This window comes from Narcine bancroftii, chromosome 9, assembly GCF_036971445.1.
Source record: "Narcine bancroftii isolate sNarBan1 chromosome 9, sNarBan1.hap1, whole genome shotgun sequence".
NCBI lineage: Eukaryota > Metazoa > Chordata > Chondrichthyes > Torpediniformes > Narcinidae > Narcine > Narcine bancroftii.
Genome location: NC_091477.1, coordinates 95,568,310 through 95,584,577, shown reverse-complemented (window position 1 = coordinate 95,584,577; position 16,268 = coordinate 95,568,310). Strand labels below are relative to the sequence as shown.

General features: G+C 35.9%; 1 protein-coding gene across 11 annotated transcripts in view; it reads right to left on the bottom strand.

Annotated features, from left to right (window-relative positions):
* LOC138742470 (inactive N-acetylated-alpha-linked acidic dipeptidase-like protein 2) overlaps positions 1–16,268 on the bottom strand; it is a 658,708-nt gene that overhangs the window by 572,046 nt on the left and 70,394 nt on the right. For 10 of the 11 annotated variants that reach the window (XM_069896945.1, XM_069896944.1, XM_069896943.1 and 7 more), the window contains one exon: positions 5,912–6,059. The exons of the other annotated variant lie outside the window; for it this stretch is intronic. The gene's annotated coding sequence lies outside the window, so the exon portion shown is untranslated. The remainder of the gene's footprint in view (positions 1–5,911; positions 6,060–16,268) is intronic. 11 annotated transcript variants of the gene reach the window in all.

Below are 16,268 nucleotides of genomic sequence, written 5' to 3'. Positions count from 1 at the left end.
CACTCAACAGGTTCATGGGGAGGATCGATCTGACAGGAGCTTTCTTTGTCAGGCCCTTCATATTTTCAATGCTTTTTTACCTTGGATTTACACGACTATTGCTGACATTGTTATGGGGACATGAAGATGGGTGAAATGGTGGCCATTTCATCAAATCTGTGCCTCTCTCTTTAGACTAGTCTAAAGTCTATATGTCAACTAGTCTATATGGAGGGATATTATTTTGAGAATAAAGATTCAAAAAGCAATGGACAATCCACTATAATTAGTCAGTCATACAGCACAGAATGGGCATATCAAGTCCATTCCGACCTTTTGCCCATCTGATCATTTAATCATAGATGCAAAGCCTGCTAAAATGTATATTCAAAACATGAACAAAAAAGGTCAATTTGAAGAAAAACAGAAAATCTCATTAATCTAATTTATATCCGAAATCAATTATTCATCACCATAACTTTTGTTACCTTTAATTTTGATAATTATTTAATACAGTACACAAATGTACAGGAGAAACTCAGCAGATCACAGCATCCATAGGAAGCAAAGGTAGACAACCAACTTTTGGGCTGACCCCAAAAGGTATGAGCTTTTTTTTTCCAAACTTTATTTAAAAGATAGAAAAAACATGACATACAGTATAGTAATAATAAAAAAAGATCTTACAAAGAAATATTTTTTTTTAATTTTTAAACCACCCCACCCTCCCACCCCTTCAGCCAGCTCCCTTAAGGGGAGCAAAAAAAATAGATTTTTTATATATATGAAAAGAAAATATTATAAAAGTTAATAACATTTCAAAGTATATCTAAATGCATATATTTCAAATAAGGAGACCACTTATTAACAAAAGAAGAATAATTATGTAAATTATAGGTATTTTTTTCCATGACAATACATACTTTCAATTCATTGTGCCAGCGTAATATATTAATCTCAGTATCATCTTTCCAAGTACTAGCAACACATTTACTCGCTACTGATAACACCAAACGTACAAAAGCAATTTGAATTTTGTCCAATCCCATTCCCCTTAACGAATACAAATTTTCCAACAAAAATATCATTGGATCTAATAGCAATATAAAATTATATAATTTTTCCAAACTAATTTAATTCCTTGCCAAAGTGATTGAACTTTAACACAAGTACAAACAGCATGTGGAAAAATTCCAATACATGAGTCACATCTAAAATAAGAATCCGAATTACTAAACCCATGTTTTTTTAAGCTTTTCCGGGATCAAATATAATTGATATTAAAAATTATAATTAACTATTCCATTTCTTACATTAGTCAATTTAATTACATTGTCCTGACACATAGTCGCCCAATCATCTTCAAGAAAAATAAATACTAAATCACTCTCCCATTTAAGTTTAGATTTCTCCCAAGTTGATAATACACAAACAAAGAATTTACAGGTATATCAAATCTTTCTCTCAATTGATTAAAAGAAAGAAAATGCCCCTCTTCAAAACAATCTTGTATTGTCTTTATACCTTTAGAGTCCCAAATCTCTAAATGATTATTAAACATTGAAAAAGGAATAAGCTGATTATTATACAATGGAGTTAGAATTGATAATTTATCTTTCGACCCTAACACCCTGTTTTTTTTAATCCAAATCTTTAACAAATGTTTCAATATCGGCATATCACATTGCTGTAATAAAATCAAATTCCAACAAAATATAAATTAATGTATCTCAACCCTAGAAATACATGCCATCTCCACCTTAGCCTAGCTAGGAGGCTAAATCTCTGAGGACTAACTTCAATCTACTAACTTCAAATGGGCTGCTTCATAATAATTTTGAAAATGTGGTAACTGTAGTCCGCCCAATGCATACTTCCATGTAAGTCTGTGCAACGCCACTTGAGCTAATTTACCTTTCCATAAAAGCTCTCGCACTTCTTTATTCAAATCTTGAAAAAAACCCTTTGGAAGTAAACAAGGTTTTGACTGAAATAAATATTGAATTTGAGGAAAAAATATTCATTTTAATACAATTAACCCGACCAATCAAAGTTAATAGAAGATCTTTCCACTTAATCAAATCTGTTTTAATCCGTCTTAATATAGGCACATAATTTAATTGATATAATGATTGATAATTAATATCCATAAACACACCTAAATATTTAATTTTACTTGTCCACCTTAATTTTGTAATAGATTTAAATTCAGAATAATCTCCCACTCCAACTGGTAAAATTTCACTTTTTATCCCAATTAACTTTATATCCTGATAATTCTCCAGTTCCATCAAGTATACCAACACATCTTCCGCAAATAAGTTAATTTTATATTCTTCATTCTTAACCCTCATCCCTCTAATTTCTTAATTTTGTCTAATAGTCTGAGCTAACAGTTCAATAGCCAATGCAAATAAGGCTGGTGACAATGGGCTGCCCTGCCGAGTTGAACGAGTCAATTTAAACGGTAAAGAAATCTGTCCATGTGTCACCAGCCTGGCAATTAGGTTCATATATTTAGCCTTAACCCAACCAATAAAAAAAGGGCTGAATTTATATTTCTCATAGGATGGTTAGGTTGTTTTTGGTAGGCGTTGACCAAAGTAATTAATCGAAATATATTGTCTGATGTGTTTCTTTTCTTAATAAAACCTGCTTGATCAATATGTACCAATTTGGGTAAATATTTAGCAAGTCTATTAGCGAATACATTCGCTATAATTTTATTATCTACATTAAATAAAGAAATAGATCTATATGAAGATACTTTTAATGGATCTCTATTTTTTTTGGATTAACAGTTATTAAAACACTTGAACATGATTCTGGTAACTTCTGATCTTCAGTAACTTGATTCAACACCTCCAAATACATTAGAGAAATCATCATTAAAAAGTTTATAAAATTCCACAGGGAATCCATCATCCCCTGCGGACTTTCCATTAGGCATTTCCTGAATAGCTTCCTTAATTTCAAAATCCGTAAATGAAAATTCCAATTCCTGGACATCATTCCCATCTAATACCGGTAACTTTAATTTAGATAAGTAAGAGTCAATAGAACCATTATCCTGTTTCCCCTCAGAAGTATATAATTTTAGATAAAATGAATAAAACTTGTCATTAATTGCCTGAGGTTTATAAGTAACTTTTGAATTCTTCTTAACAGCATTAATAGTCCAAGATGCCTGTTCAGCTTTCAATTGCCAAACAAGTACCTTATGAGCTCTTTCCCCAACTCATAATAATGTTGTTTAGATCAATTCATTAAGCACTCAAACTGATAAGTTTGTAAAGTATTATAACGTAATTTCAACCTCGCTAATGCAGCTTTTTTTATCTTCTGTTACACCTTTCTGAAAATCTTTCTCGAACTCAGCAATCTGATTTTCTAACTCTAAAACTTTCTCCCATATATTGTTTCTTAACTTTCGTAGAATAACTAATAATCTGCCCCCTTAAGCATCCCATATTACAAAATGACTATCCACAGAATTAACATTCTCGGTCAAAAATAAAAAGATATGCTCTTTAACAAAAGTAACAAACTCTGGTTTTTTCAATAACATTGTGTTAAACCTCCATCTAAACGATGGACATACTACCTCCGAACTTTCACAAGAAATTAGTAATAATGAATGGTCTGAAATAACTACTTTTATATTCAGCTCGTAATAATCTACCTTGTAAATGTGCTGATACCAAAAACAAATCAATTGTAGAAAATGAATCATGTCGTGAAGAGTAAAAAGAAAAATCTTTCTCTGCAGGATTAACTTTTCTCCAAATATCCACCAAATTTAAATATTTCATTAACGCATTAATTTGTGTTGCCATCTTTGATTTCCTTATACTTTTTGGATTTCTGTCCAATAAAGTGTCGAGAACACAATTAAAATCACCACCAACTGAGACATTTTCATTAGCTTGAGTTAACAGTAAAAAAGCTTCTGAAATAAACCGCTCATCGTCTATATTAGGGGCAAAAGATTCAGCAAAGTCCAAGATTCAGCAAAAGTTTTACCATTCACTCTTAATACTCTGCCAGCATACCCCTCTGAAGATTCCAATTCAAATGGTAAATTTTTATGAATCAAAATCGCTACTCCTCTTGCCTTAGAATTAAAAGAAGAAAAAACATCTCCAACCCAATCTCTTTTCAATTTCAAATGTTCTTTTTCAGTCAGATGTGTTTCTTGTTAAAAAAGCAATGTCAATTTTCATTTTTTTTTTAATATAAGCCAATATTCTCTTTCTCTTAATTGGATTATTTAAACCCTGAACATTAAAAGTTGCAAAATTAAATTTAGACATCTTTTTAACGACTAATATGTTTACACACTATAAAGCTCCCCTCTATAATTCTTAAAAAAAGGGAAAGAAAAAAAAAACCTCCCCTCAACAAAAACAATAAAAAATAACACAAAAACACACAAAAAACCACCCATAGGTAGTAATACCCTAAAAATCTGGGTCATCCACTAGCGGCGGATGACTATCAGAGTTTTCAGTGTCATCCACCCCCCCAGCAGATACATATTTATTATTTAATTAAACACAATCAAATATAGTCCATATATTCAACCCAATGATTCCAAACCCAACGACTGCTCCAGATCTTCAACATCAAGACGACTTTGTGTCAACTCTTCTTTCTTTCCATACCCATTTCCATTTACCCTCCTCTTAGGAGACAACAGGGGAGAACACCCATTTCTTTGCAGTTCCGGCAAAGAATTAGCAAAAACAAAGCATCACGATCATTCTCAAAGAATTGAGATTGAAAATTTCCATAAAAGACCTTCAAAATTGCAGGAAAACAAAAAGCAAACTTGTAGCCCTTTCGCCACAAAACATCTTTAGCCATATTAAATTCCTGTCATCTTCTAATAACCTCTTGTCTCAAATCGGCATAAAAAAACACTCTGTTATTTTGAACCATTAATGGAGATTGACTCTGCCGTGCTTTCTGTACCACCATACGTAGAATCTTTTCTCTGTCTTGGTATTTTAAACAACGAATCAAGACTGCCCTCGGTGTTTGTCCTGGAAGTGCTTTTCTTCTCAGAGCTCTATGAGCCCGATCCAATTCCAAGCCTTCAGGAAAAAGCTCTTTACCCAGCACCTCTGGGATCCAATGCTTAAAAAATTTTATAGGATCGGAACCTTCAATGTCCTCTGGAAGACCAACTATTTTCACATTATTCTTTTGGCTTTGATTTTCCAACGAATCAATCTTCTTCAATAAGTCTCTTCTTTGAATCCCCCAACCTTCAAAAGAACTTTCCACTTCTTCCATTTTTTCTATTTTACACTCAGAAAAGGCTGTTTCAATTTTCTTAAAATTATCTTGCACAGTATCGACTGATTTTATACATCTATTAATATCACTCTTAACTACAATCATTTCCTGTTTCATAGTTGACATTTCATCACACAAGGTATTCATTTTTATTTTCATCTCCATAAATCCTTGAGTCATCGGAGTTGATATTTGTTTTGATATATTGTCCATTTGACAAGCAATCCCTTCCAAAACAGTGAACACTGAATCCATTCCAGATTCCACCTCCACTTTTTGAGGTTTACCTCCTTTAACTATAGGCTCCTCCTCCTGGACAAATTCCAATAAGTTCCTCTTCTTCCTCAGTCATCGAAAATCTTTGAGCTGAACTGCTGTGGGTCTGAACACCCAACGCCAGCACCCGACCTCTTCGGGATGTCGGCGTTCAGGCTCTCCCACAGACCATACTTTGTCCAGCAATTCTCAGACCCGGGGTGCCCCATGCAAGCCAAGCAAAGCCACCGGACGTGCAGGAGTGTCCTTCGACACTACACTGCGCATCCCCAGGCAGCCCAGCAAGGTCGCGGGTCCCCTTGTCGCCCGTGCGCACGACTTCACATGAACGCAGGTCGGCTACCACCAAACTCACCAAAGTGTCGGCGCCATCTTGTGGAGGCAGGATAGGTGCCGAGGTCAAACTCAAACAGGCTGGAATCCTCTGAGGCTTGGAGGCTTCCAACGACGATTCCGTGGACTCAGCTATGCAGTTCTTCCGCACTTTTGTATGGTAATTTTTTCTGAAATTGAGGTTTAGATTTTTTCACATTAGTTGCTATAATAAATCACTGTTATTTAAACAACTGTAAACATTGTTTTTCACTACTTTTATGCTTTTTTAAAACTGGGTATTTAATAATCCAGCTGGGGAAAGGTGGAATACACGTCTTTCTTCTATGCCATCTTGCCACGCCCCAAGGTATGAGCTTAAAAATGGGCAGGAGCCTGAATAAAACTGAGGAGGGGTGGGGAGGGACGAGGGAAGAAGGGGTAAGGGGAGGAGCACAGGCCAGGAGGCAAGAGGCCATAGATGGATATGGGTGGAAGGGCAGGAGTAAAAAGCTGAGAAACGATAGGGTGAGGTTTTAGAGATTGAGAGCAGCCTTGATACCCAAAACGTTGGTTACATATTTCCTTGGATATTGCATGATCTACTGAGTTTTCTGCAAACTTTCCTGTTTAGCTCATATCACTTAATCACTTTTTGTCCTTCCAAAGGATAAAAATTGTCAATGCAAAACTATTTTTTGGCAGAAGATATTATGTAAGTGAGCATTTTAGAAATTGCATTATTAAAAGACAAACCAATTTACAAAAGCATAGCTTTGAAATTTATAATGAGATTTCATTCAACCAAAAAAATCCAAAGCCTGTATATTAGTAACATTCAGAATAATTTTCTGAAATATTACCAATAAATTAAATGTGTTACAGATAAAATTCCTTAGGGTTCTTTTAAATCAACTATTCTTTATTAGCTCAAGATGTCATTCAGAACCAAGTGGAGGCATCTATCTTGAATCCAACCGAAGCTGCAACAAACTAATCTGACTCCCTCCAGTGGTCAGGAGGATCACTCGCACTCTATCACAACAACAACAAAACTACTCTTTTCTGTTACTGCAAATGGTGCTACTTACATTGACAACGTTAATTATAATAGGTCGACCTATAGTTTTGTAGGTTTGATTTCTACAATTGGCTGCAAAAAAATCCTAATACCAATCCACAACCAAATCGTTTAACTAAGTAAAATCAAACATTTAAACGAGGTTAAATTTGAGTATAGGCACTACAAATATTTCTCGATATTTTCAGCTAAGAGACAGAAAAACTGATCAAGGCTCCCAGTCCAATGACTCTTTTATTCATGTGATAAACATCCTTAAAAATTTACAGTGGTGATATTTAAACTGAGACATCTATTACGTTCCAAATAAAGCCATCTCAATGATTTTCACAGGTCTTCAAAGTAATTGTTGGAAGAAGGGCACATATGAGGCCTCTCCTTTTGTGATCCAGTGGTTCATATACCATCCTTAGCAGCATTTGGGATGGTGCTTCACTGCTTTTTCCATGACGAATATTTAAAAAAATGTATCTTTCCAGGAGTTAAGATCGGGTCGAATGAAATACACAAATGTGCTGGAGAAAGTGAGCATGCACGCTGCTTCCAGAGGAACTAAAGGGTAGCCAGCATTTCAGTCATGGACACTTCATCAGATATTTTCTTATACAGGTACCTAATCTTTTATCTGAGATTTGCACACTGGCAACCTCCAAAAACCAGCACTTTTTTCAGTAATGAAAACGCCCAACTGCCTAGTTCCTAGCTCCCTGCCCCCAGCTGTCCCTACCCACCCTGCCCTCGGCCATATGGTTGCCCTTTCCCCTGGCTGTCTGTCGGTTACTTCCCATCATCTAACTCCCGACGTGGCAGCAGGTGCGCAGTGCTGCTGAGACTAGAGTTTCACGGCAGCGACTGGCGACAGCTCAATGTGGGAGCTATGGCCATCTTCCTTAGACATAATCCCCCACGCAGCTGGAACCGCTCTGGCATTGGCTCCCGCATTGAGCCAGCCACCGCCTGCTTCTCTCCCACCGGGTGCTCAGGGCCAAGAGTCACCTTTCCTTTGAAGGGAGAGAAGGTGGAGATGGCATGGATGGGGATCTGAGCCAGTTTTATTTTGAAGTCTTACTTTAAAATAAAAAAAACATGCTAGTGATATTATGGTCTTTATTTATCCAAATTCATTTAACACCCCAAGCCCCCTGTTTTGTGAAATTTTGAATATGGCCATCTTCCTTAGACATAATCCCCCACGCAGCTGGAATAATCATATTTGCTTAAAGGGATCACCATTTTAAAATGATTCTGAAGATTCCAAATGGCAGGTATCCGGTCCTGACAATCCCAGATGAAAGGTTAGGCATCTGTGCAGTTACAAAAAACTTGTAATCTGGAATCCAAATAACCAGCAACCTCAAGCAACTGTCAAAATAATTCCAGAAAATAAATAGGTAAAAAATGAGTACGTTTATAATTGGTGCACTTTGTCATTACTTCACCAATCACACAACATGCAATCTCAAGCTACTCGAAAATTCATGTATCTTGCACCTACCAATCCCCATTGGTACCGGATACCAGGGGTTTTACTGTAGCTGATAAAGGGTTCAGGCTTGAAACTCTGATCATCCTTTACTTCCTGTGGGTGCTGTGCAACCCACTGAGTTTCTCCAGCACACTGTGTTTTGCATTGGTCTTTCCAGGGCTCTCTTTGCTTCTTATCAATTAGCAGTTAATAATGAGATTTCTACTGAAAGATCCTTCTATTTCATTCAAAAGAAGTATTTTTACAAACAGAAGATACATCCAGACAGTGAGGAAAGAACTACATTGAAAGGGATTCTCATAAAACAGCCTTTAAAGGATATTTTTTCTGTAACCGTACAAGCATGTAAGATCAATAAATACAAAGAGTAAAACCAGCTTGTAAGCTGTTGTTCAAATGCTAAGCGAATCTAACCACTACAACAGAGCTGAGCAGAATTGATAACCTGTTTCCACCATATACTTCCACCATATACTGATTTGATACTTAATGGCATCTTCTAGGACCCTTGAGATTGATGTGGAATTATATTGCCAATCCTTCGTTGCCACTGGATCTAAATCATAGTATTCTTGTCCCAACTGCACTTCAAAGGACTACAGGTATTCCTCGACTTACAAGATGGTTCAACTTATGTTTTTTTCAAAGTTATGATGTCAATGCCAGAGTTTCTTAAGAAACTTGCCAGCATCATCCAGATTCCAGAAAAGAAATAAACATTGTTAACAATATTTTTCCATTATGCTTTCTCTAATATTTTCAGAATTTCTTTCTCATTTCCTCCCAACTCAACTACCCACTTCTTTTATCAATTACTCGTTTTGAATAATTTCACAATTGTCAGGTTGACTACCCTCCCTTGAATATAAAATAAAATTCAGTCTAATGGCATTCTTAATTCTCGTCAATTAACAGTAAATGCATTATTTTTCGTGTGGGAAGTATTTTTTATTTCCCTGTGGAATGTATACTCACTAATGTATACTTATCATGATGTACTCTTAAATATTTGCTGTCACCTATCCAACATTTTATCTTATACTCTACCTTGGCCAGCTTATTCTTTATTTTTATATTTATATTTATCTATATTTAAGACACTAGTTTCAGGCTCAGGTCACTTTTAATTTAATGTAATGTTATGACCATACTTTCCCAGAGAATCTCTTACTCCAAGGTCACCAATTAACCCTGTCAGATGAGACAATTCAAGATGTTAAGGAAGGTGTTTCCTGGTAAGTTCAATGACGTGATATTAATCGTCTCAAATATATTCCATGAACTCATCCTCCAAACTACCACCATTAATCTAATTTATCCTGTCTGCTTCATTTCCCAACATTATAACAAGAAATTTATGACAATCCTCCTCTATATTGTTGATTAATTCTTTATCCAACAACAACTATTAAAGGGTCTGCAAGAATGCTTCCAACATTGTTCACTATTTCATATCTCAAAATGAATTCTTCATCCTTTCTCAAAGTTAAGGTCCTTCCTAGCATGGATCACTTGAGTTTGCAGAGTACTCTCCTACTCTTTAACCATTTTGAGGGATTATTCAACACATGGACCTCATGCAACCACATCCCTACAATGGAACACACTCATACATTTACAGTGCCCTCCATAATACTTGGGAAAAATACAATTTTTACCTTTATTTTCCCCTGTGCTCCATAGTTTAAAATTTGTAACCAAACAATTCACATGTCATTAAAGTGCACATTCCAGATTTTATTCAAGGTTATTTGTATACATTTTGGATTGACCATGTAGAAATTACAACACTTTTTTTATATATAGTCCCCTCATTTGTTTGGAACATTTGACTTCACTGGTGTTTGTGAGTACAGGTACTCCCCGACTTCTGACCTATGTGATTTACGTTCATCCGCACATACAATCAAACGTTTAAAAATACACAAGAGAAAATAAAATTTACACAGCTTATGTTGTAGTTGACAAACTATCACAGGGAATGCAAGAGCCAAAATGTGCATTCTTACTTTGTTAGTTCGGCGTCCCGGGGTCCATAGGCTGGGCGCATGCGTGATAGGTTCACGTATCAGAGTTCAGTTGATGCATGCTCAAGAGTTAAGGGCGCAAATTCAATATCATCAGGTTGCTACAAAACCTTAATAATCATGCGCACACATTACACTGTCATTAGCGTTTTGTAATATCTTAGCCTCCATCACTCCTGCCAGAATCTGTGAACCAAATTCATAGTATCGCTTGGAAAGCTTTGTTTCACTCATTAGATTTATAAATTTCCTTTCATTTCCCCCATTCTGTTTTAACTCAGTCCCCCATTGAAAGCTCTTGTTATTCAATTATCCAAGGCCCTGATAAAGGATTGAAATAAGTAGAGTCCATTCCACCGGAAAAAGCTTCTTCCTACAGTGTTTTTGTGGGTGGTCCATGAATGTAAACTATTATCCTCAATGCAACTCTTTGAGCCATTCATTCAAATAATTATATATATATATAACTATGGTAATTTGGTGATATATTAAAATCTGTTTTTTTCTTTTTGAACTTTGCTCCTTAAACTTTAAAATAATCCTCATTCCTAGTTCTGGCTCTGCCATTGGTTCACACATGAATATGAATTTAGGATGTTTAACACTTACATTTTTTTAAAAATACAAACAACTTCAAACTTTGACAGCAGATTCCTGAAAAGATAATTCAAACTTCAGTTTACTGTAAACTGAAATATATTTCTCTGCTGAGTCCCTTAAAAGTGGCTTTGTAAAATGAATTAAAATATAAAGCATTTTCCTTCTTATGGAAAATATATCAACTATCAGTTTAATTTATGCAGTAGTTTAGGGACACCACCACATTCAATCTGTTCTTCAAGTCAATAAAATTCAACTGAAAATCAACTGTCTGGATCACAGAAGTACCAGTGCCTAATTAAATGCTCTGAAATCACCTTTTGAAATCTAATACATTTCACAAGACAAAGAGGTCTGTAATGAAATGGAATGACCTTTTCTAGAAATGTTATATGCATATTAAATAGAAATCATGTACCTTCACAACCAAGAGCAACTGGATTGGTGTTTAAAATTTTGATGGATGACATAAAATACTTGCCTTTGAGATCAACACAACTTTTACATTTATGGAATTGAAATGACATTGTTTCATACACAGAATTTAACTGCATTAAATCACAAGAATATCAAACATTGGATACTTGGCACACCACTTACTTTTCCTTTTTAATTGAATTTAACATAACCATCCATACAAAAAATATTAAAAAGCAATGCAGATAATGTATATATTCCACCCCTTAATATTATTTGTGGTTATCTGTTAAAGCATTTATACATCTAAATCGATTAATTACTATGACAACAAATCACAATATATCTTAATAAGATCTCAAAAAAATGGGATATTATACAGTATAATTATAATTAAACCAACAAATCCACTTATCTAAAAGAAAAAATTGCTTTTTTAAACTGAGATGGTGATGTCCGATACAATCATAACAAGAGACATTCAGTCAGGTACCTGAATAGGCAAGGCATAGAAAAACACTGATCAAATGCAGGCAAATAGGATTAGTGAAGATGAAGAAAAAGCTCTGCATGGACACATTGGTTCAAAAAAAAAGCCCATTTTTGTCCAGCACAAGGTAACCAAGTGCAAAGATATTCTCTATTGAAGCAATTGACACAGCAGGCACGAGGGGCCTGCACCATCAATTCCTTAACCCATTTCCTTAGTAGGGGTCATTGAAGTTTGCCCCATCCATGAATTCAATGTCACTGATCAAACTCTACATCTCACCACATCACCAGTTATTGGTGTTCTCACACGTTTATTTATTGTGCCCACACTGTATTATAATTTCTTGCAATACATGATACAGTGCGTTTCTGTGTGTTACACAATGGCATCTTAACAATACTTGCCATGCTGGAAACATTTCTAAAATGTTCTTGTCCCGACCTTGTACATAAAAGAATGTAGATGATAGGGCTTGAACAATGAATTCTATAAACTGTCATTTTCCCTTACTCAAAAATTGTTTCGCATATCTGAGATCCACATGGATCAGATGTCTCACAATGTAGCAAACCTAAAATGCAAAATTGAGGCCAATGTTATCATTAATTATAAGTGGCTATATCTTCTCAGGGCCACTACCAGAGAGCACTGATCTACTCCATGGCCTCTCCACTATGAGTTTTCATTCCATTGTTTTTTCCCATTCCCCTACCAATGATCACTGATTGTCCTCGCACCCTTTCCACATTTCTTTCACCAATTCTTCCATTCCAATCAGCATCATGCCCCAAAACATTTTCCTCTTCTCCTCAATCTTTGATCTACTCCATTCCAAACATGCTCCTTTCTACCAGCAGGTTCTTCCTAACAGGTCCTCCCATGACTCCTCACACCACCCCCCCCCCCCCCACCCACCCACCAACTCTATCCATAATCTATTTTCCAGCTATTGTTGCTTATGAGCAATGACATTAAATTAATAGGGAAGTTTTGACGTGCATTTAAGTCTTCGGACTTCATGTATAATAGAATATTACTGCCAGGGAGCACAGCACCATTTTAATGTAGCTTTGTGGGTAGGGTGTCATTTCTGCTTAATGCTTTGTTCTTATTATCAGGTATATCCATAACTTTAACGTTAGGAATCTTATGAGCCCAGAGGACCCCAAGATCCTGCAGCAATAGAAATTCACCAAGACAAATCGTTACTTAAACGAAAGTTACTGTTAATTATCTTTAAACATTGAAAACAGGATCAAACTTCAACTTATTACTATTAACAACCTAACATAACCTCCCTTCTAATTCTAAGGGCACATGTATGTAATGTGTATTTAAGTTCAGAAAAGTTCTTTGATTCACAGTCCAATTTCACTTCACATTCCTCCAAGTTCACTGGTATCAGGCAATTCTTATACTGAGCATAGAATTTAACATTTATGTATCTTCACCAGGCTTTGGTACTTGAAAGGTAAATGGTTACTGCTCAAGAAGGTTCTTGTCAGTTTTCAGAGAGAGATTTGTTGCTTGTTGGACACAAACTGATTCCTTCCAATCAGCCACTTCAGTGCCTTGCCAAAGAAACTTGCCTCATCAGGGTTTTCCAGATGATAACCTCTTTCTTTCAGGTCACCACAGAGTCCTCTTCTTTTTCCCTTATTTCAAATTAAATATTACACAGCCAGCCATCTCCTCTTGTATAGAACACAAGGGCTTTGACCAGGCTGAACTAAGAACTCCCAACCAGTCTTCAAAATGGGGTTTTTCCACAAGCTTGCCAGCTTGTCCTGTTCCAGTCCCAGTTGCTGCTGCTGCTGAACTGTAGAACTGAACTCTCTCTCTCACACACCCATAGAAAACCACATGACCCTCTTAGAACAGCCAACTGCACTCAGACAGACTGCAGCAACAGACCTAATCTTCTGAGTCCATTCATCTGCTGCTTTTCAGAACAATAAACCATTACCCCACAGCATGTCCAATTAACTCCTACTTTTGAAGTCTTTACTGGCATTCTTCAAAGTTTTTGCAAAGGCACTCAGAGCCTGGACTGTCTGGCTTGAGCAGAGATCTGGCATTTTAAATGAGATCGGTTTTGAAGTGTTTGTATCTGTGTGTGACCCAACTAAAAAACCAGCCACAATTTATCTTCCAAAATCATATCTATACATAATATAAAATATAACATCATCTGTCACAGGACATCATTAAATCAGAATTGGACTTATTGTCATGAACATTCATTCGGTGACAGCAGTATTGTGCAGAACAAGGTGCAACATTATTAGAAATTAAAATTTTGCAAATACATTTTAAAATTAGTGAAAAAAAAAGAGAAAACATGAGATAATCTCTATACATTCATAAATCTCATGGCAGAGGGGAAGAAGCTGTTTTTGTAATGTTGGGTGTGTGTCTTCAAGCTCCTGTACTTCCTTCCTGGTACCAGCAATGAGAACAGGGCATGGCCTGGGTGCTGAAGGTCCTTGATGATAGAGGCTACTTTCTTGAAACTCTGCTTCTTGTAGGTGTGCTTAATGGAGTGAAGACTAATGGCAATGGCCGAGTTAACAACCCTGGATACCTCTTCCTGTCCTGTGCATTGAAACCTCCATACCAGATAGTGATGCAACCAATCAGAATGTTCTCCACAGTACACACACAGATATTTGCAAGAGTCTTTGGTGACATACAAAATCTCCTCAAACTCCTAACGAAGTATAGCCGCTAGCATGCCTTTCTTCATGATGCATTGATAAATTGGCCCCAGGATAGATCTTCAGGACACCCAGGAATTTGAAGTTTCTTACCCTCTCCATTGCTGATTCCTTTCTGAAAACAGTTTTGTGTTCTCCTGGTTTCCCCTTACTGAGGTTTATTGTGCACCACTTAACTCCTTGATCTACTATCTCACTCTTGTATGTGTCCTCGTTGCCATCTGTGATTCTGCCAACAATCATGGTGGCATTTGAATTGTGCCTAGGCATATCGTCATGATGGTAGAGAGAAACCTCTTCTGTTTTTGCAGTCTGGTCCTCCAGTCAGATACTGGTTGAAATGTGGTTTTGTTCCATAGTTCATGACATGTTTATCCAATGAAAGACTTTTGACTTCATTCTTCTAAATTTCTATTGGGCAGACAGTGCCCAAAATGTCCATCATCCTTTGTATCAAAAAGTGGTTCCTAATTTCATTACTTTGAAACACAAAAATTAAGATAATACAACCTTGTTTGGGTTTGCTCAAGAGAAATTAATCTTCCAGCACTGGCCATAATAAAATCCATGTTATTAAATACTATTGTAAAAAGATAAATGAACATCCTGCATAATCTATTTTGTGTTCAGCTTCATTACAAGGTTTTCTACATGCTCATAATGTCACTCATTCATCATCTTCAACTGCCATCCATTTATCCACCTAATCAATACAATTTTCAGGGATAGGGAGAAAAAAAAACCTCATCAGTTTGGAAATATGGTGACGGATTGGCTTCTCATCCTGATCCATCCAATCAATACATTTTGACATTTATAAAGACATTTTATAATTACAAGAAATATACAAAAAATGCTGGTCACTGGAAGTCTGAATGGATACAATTCCAAGATAAAATATTTGTCCAAAGTGAAATGCAGCAATTATCTGTCAAATAATAAATAATTCAAATAGGATATTAAACATAATTATCAACTCAATCTCCCACACATTTTTTGGCATTGCAAAAGAAATCTATTATGAAAAATCATTGCGAAAAAGTACACTTCTAGGTTATGAGGTTTTATGATACAGTTACAAAGTCATGAGCAGTACGACACATTTTAAAAATAATTTAACATTGATTTTGTAATATTGGAGTATTGTTTAACCCATCAAAGTGTTTGCTTTGTTCCTTTGGTACGATGCCTGAGGCAATGTTTTCTATAGTCAAAGTAGCGTGTGATAAGAATTTTAGTTTCAACATTTGCAGACATGTTGGGGACGACCTAAAATTTCATATCTTGTCAAGTGCTTGGCCCAATTATCTGTAATTTCTTTAAAATAACCACTTAGATATTCGAACATTTAAAAGTAATACCTCAAGCCGATTACCACTTGCTGTGAAAAATAATTGGCAAAGGTGCTGAAGTATAATCACATTTCAAAATTCCTGCAATAACAGCACAACTCCACGTGCAAATCAGATGTGTTCCATCTTTTATGACTCATTCCACTGCTCCTCACCAAATGACAAAGTCAATGTCACCTTTAATTACAGATTCAACAATCTCTAAATTAACACCAATTGAAGTTCAC